Below are 4,698 nucleotides of genomic sequence, written 5' to 3' on the forward strand. Positions count from 1 at the left end.
GAGGGCAATTTGTGTGCACCTTTAAGTTACCAATGTTCCGGATACAAGGGTGCGTTTCATGTCTGGTAGACTTTTCTTTCGATGTAGGTGTAACTCTCTTTGTGGAAGTTTAGTGATGGCTGTAGTCGGCCTTAGATTTCTGGGTGTATGAGGATTAATTGAAACAAAAAAGTAGCTGAGTTTGGACCGTCCCTCCTTCTGTGTCTTTCCCTTGGACTAAAAATTTTGTTTTTTGTACAGCAGTCTCGGGCACAAAAAAAGAATTGATGCCCACTATTTCTCCCGCACCAGACTGTTACCAAGCGAGGACCACACAAAATAAACCCTAGGATAAGTCATCATAAAGTTAAAAAGATCCTGCTCTTCGTGAAGATATTGTTTTTATGCTTTGACAATTTCCCTCTTACAAATAAATTTCAAATTACCGCACCGGACGAAAAAAAAAAAAGGAACGCCGTTCCTCTTTCCGTTTCAGTAAAAATGTAACGCGTTCCCGTTCCAGTTCCACCGATGCGAAATGGAACGGCGGCGTTTCTTCGTTCTTCCTAAAAGGAAGGCGTTCTAGGAACGCCGTTCCTTGGAAAGCCGTTCCGTACAACACTGTACTGCTACTACTACTACTACTACTATTACTACTACGATACTTGCGCGCGTAGCGATACTAATATACCTGGGACTCTCTGGGGCCTGCGTTTATTGAGCTGCTTGTGACTCTTGACAAACACGCGCCAGATTGCAGCCGCCATTGCTGACCTTCTTTTGTCTTACCGAGATGCCGTGCTACTAAAACGAGCGTTGACGACCCTCCACACTGACCAGTGCTAAGGAGAAGGACGCAGTGGACTCTAAAATGATCATAACCTGGCCCGCTACGATAATGATGAAGTGAAGTAAACTGAATAAGGGGAAACAAATACTGAAGGTCGGTAAAGGTGGCACCCATGCACAGCTGCTTTAAAGCGTCTATGCACTGTTTCTGATCACGTCCAGGCGCAGTCGACGCTACGGGATAATGGCAGCAAGCAGGCAGGGTCAAAAGCGCAGGTCAATGGACCTTGTCTTTTTATGCTCGGTATAGCGATGATAAAATGCGCACAGAAACATGACTATCACGATGATGATATGCTTTTCATGCTGTCTGATGCCTTCTATCAGCTCGTAGCGTCGGCTGCGTCGTCAACTTAAAGGGAAATGAAGTATAAAGCCGGATGCTTGTAGCTGATGATTCTCTCACAGGTCGACGCTTGGTAAGAGTGGTTCCTATCGCCGCCGGCGTGGGGCGAGCCTGTATTCCGAGGCCTACATTTTTACGAATTTGTTGAATTTGTGCAGCAGTGTAAATAAAACTCACAAAATCATCTGATTTAACTGGAATAGTATTTATTATAGAGGAAGCTCCCAGCTCTGAACATCAAGATTTAAAAACGGGTTTCGTCGCGCCAACTTTATTCAAATAAAATAAAATTAAATATATTTATTTGCCATCGACACACTGGTCAAGATCAGAAAAGCAGCTGGAATTCCCGGAATAGCGCAAACCCCTTGACCTTTTCAGCAACAGCGGCCGTATACCGCGACATCTTGATTCATTAGAGACTTTTAATATATCGGTCCCATGACTCAGATAACGAAACCATATTTTATTCGCCGCCTTTCCGCGTGCATCGTTAGGTTATCGGGTATTGTTATCGGGGGTAACGGACGTATCAGAACGATCTACTAAAACTCTCTAACATCAGCGGTCTATGTCTCTGGTCGGGAAAAAAAACCGCCATATCGTCCTTTTTGATATCGAACTATACGGCGTGCAATTTCGTCGGCTGTTTGGGCAGAGGGTTCGGTGATGTCAGACTGCCGAGCTCCGATTAGAATAATAAAGAGTAGACGCGAAGGTTAGCAGCTTTGTCTACCACTGTCTCCCTCCAAGCAGAGCGAGCAAGATAGTCGTCTTCACCTTGCGAAGAAGGAGCGGTTCTTTTAGGGTCAGGCATTCAGGCGCCGAGCGCCAGCATCGTTTGCTATTTGCTGCCTTAGATTTTCTACGGTTTCCGAAAATTCGCCTCATCTTTGCGAACGCGGGCTTAGGCTTCGAGAAAGCTGAGAAGACATACATAAAAATTATTTAGTAAAAAAAAAAGATAAAAAACTGTCAGTCACGTTCTAATGAACGCGGAACCCACGGCCGAAATCTGTCTCCTGCTCCGGACAGAGGAACAGCTATGGTGGTGGAGTTTTGTTGAACACCCCATGATAAATTACGCTCCCATTACTTTCTCTTCACATCTCGTCCACTTGCGCACCGCCTAACGACCGTACTCTAAAGCTCCGCTTTGCTAGCGGGAGATCGTGCCGTCACTTCGAAGCATGGCTTGAACACGTGTATGCCTGCTGGGCCCACTTTCTGGAGCGTACAGTGTATACTAAAACTCACGAATGTCGCTTGAACACGTGTATGCCAGTAAAGAATGTCCCTCCCTGAGGGTCAGGTTGTTTTGTCCCGGTCCTTCCTAGAAGTCGTAGGCCAGGGCCGGGCGATCGTGGACAGCCGTGAAGGATGGTCGCTTCTTGCTCGTTGGTGGTGGCGGAGCCTCGAAGAAAGACGCTCAAAATCGAGAGCAACGATTGATAAAAACAAATATATTGAAACGTCAACAGCAAACTTGGTTACAGGACTCTACTGTCCGCTCACTTCAGTAAAAAGACCAAAAAAACCGCGCCTCGGCGCAAAATGCCCACCGCGCACGGTGAGGCTCAAAGAAACTGCTCGTCGCTCGCGACAAAGCTACGCGGACCGGCGGACCGCGGGAGATAACTTGCTCCGCGCACGGGCTTGTTCAAACTCAACTTTTCCAAAAAGGCGCACCGACATTCCGAAGGGAGGCCGGACCTCCCTCTCTCCCCCGAAGTCGCCGACATGGCCCCGACAAGGTCGCCTCCCCAATTACCTCGGCGGCAAGGGCGACCACCCGCGAACAGAGGTTTGTTTACTTCCCACGCGGGGAAATCTGCTTCCACTTTCGGGAGCTGGCCTCCGCTTGCCGCCAAAGGGAAAGACAAGACACCGGGCGCCTCCGAAGGACGCTTCGGGTGACCGCGCCGCCAATTCCCCGAGCTCCTTCGGCTAAGCCCCTTCGGCCATCCCTACAATGCCTACTGGGCCCACTTTCTGGAGCGTACAGTGTACTAAAACTCACGAATGTCGAACCGGTTTTCATGGACTGATCTCACCAGTTAGTTTCGTTATGCCGCCGACGCCGGCATGCATCATGGGTATTGTAGCGACAACCCCGCTGGAGCTCTGAGCGAGTCGAGCGCGAAACGGCACGAGCCATCTCGTGCAATGGCGCCAGTCCCCTGTGAGCTACAGTTATGGCGGCGGCACGCGTGCGTAGAACGCGTAGTGAGATCGGTCTATTCGAAGAAACTTGGAAGTAACCCGAGAATTTATCCTTTATTCAAGAAGTATTTTCTAGACGTCAGGATACTGTAGGTAGCCTACGAACTGTTCAATCCAATTTATGTAGCTGGACACTCGGGTGTAAAACCCGTGATATCTTGCGCAGCCATCACCGAATGATACTATTCCAACCTGCACTGTCCGGCCCTTTCCATGCTGCATGGCTGCACCGCCGGAGTCATCCTAGGTAAATGGAAAAAAAAAAACGTGGTCAGAAATGTGATGAAATCTGTACGCCCTTTTCTATTCGATGGCGAAAGGAGCCCCCGTTGCTTCCGTATCCCTAGTCAAACGATCGCTCTCTCTTTCTCCTGCGGCGGTAATGTACACTCAGATAACAAGACAGAGAAACGTCGAACTTGGCAAAGGTGTTGCAAAAGTAACTTGAGCCTATAGAGAGGACTGCGAGTTGGGCTATATATGGTGATGATTCCTACTGTGGATTACGCATAAAAACCGAGGACAAAAAGATGAAAGGCACACGGGACAGGACGTAATTTTCAAATGACATTTATTAGAATACAGATATAAAAATTACATATTTAATACACATTAAATGCACATTAAAATATAAATGGGTGGTTTTATCTCAACTCAGGCACGGATTTGGGGGCGAATTTTGACGAAAAAAAAATGTTTTGGGGAAAACCCTTCTGTGACAGGTAGAGCAAACCGCAAGTTCGGGTGATTTTTTTTCCTCCAGGTATGGACATTTTAAGCAGCACGAAGGCGCAAAATGACATTTTTCTCGCCTCCCGGAGGTGCCGTGTTTCACTCCTTTCAACTTTTTGCCTTTTTTTTGGTGTGCAATGTAACTTTTCTTGGCCACTCTAAGAATAGCAGTTATTTGTGGTCAATATTTTATTGTGATTATTTATCTTCACTTTTGTTTTAAATATTGTCAAAGTGGGTCCCTTTGACAGATTTGTCAAAGTTTGACCAGCTCTTTCAAGTGACCTATTTGAGATATCTTAACATATTTAGTATGTTCAGAAAGCTAAAAGTATACGCTTTCTATTGATGTCAATTTTAATGTTGTGTGTAAAAGAGGAAGGGCACTGTTTTTTTCGTAAAGCAAGGACTATTTCAAAATATTTGCAAATAGGAGGTCGGTTTTCTAAAAAATAACGCCTTTTCCTTCGTTGAGTTTTTCTCTCTAGCTAGCTATTGCAGCGCTTTATAAGGTTATATAAATAGAAAATGTAATATTTTGTTTGGATGGCAGCTATAAAGCTTGACGT

The sequence above is a fragment of the Ixodes scapularis genome, unplaced genomic scaffold, assembly GCF_016920785.2.
Source record: "Ixodes scapularis isolate PalLabHiFi unplaced genomic scaffold, ASM1692078v2 PGA_scaffold10__122_contigs__length_95168666, whole genome shotgun sequence".
Lineage (NCBI taxonomy): Eukaryota > Metazoa > Arthropoda > Arachnida > Ixodida > Ixodidae > Ixodes > Ixodes scapularis.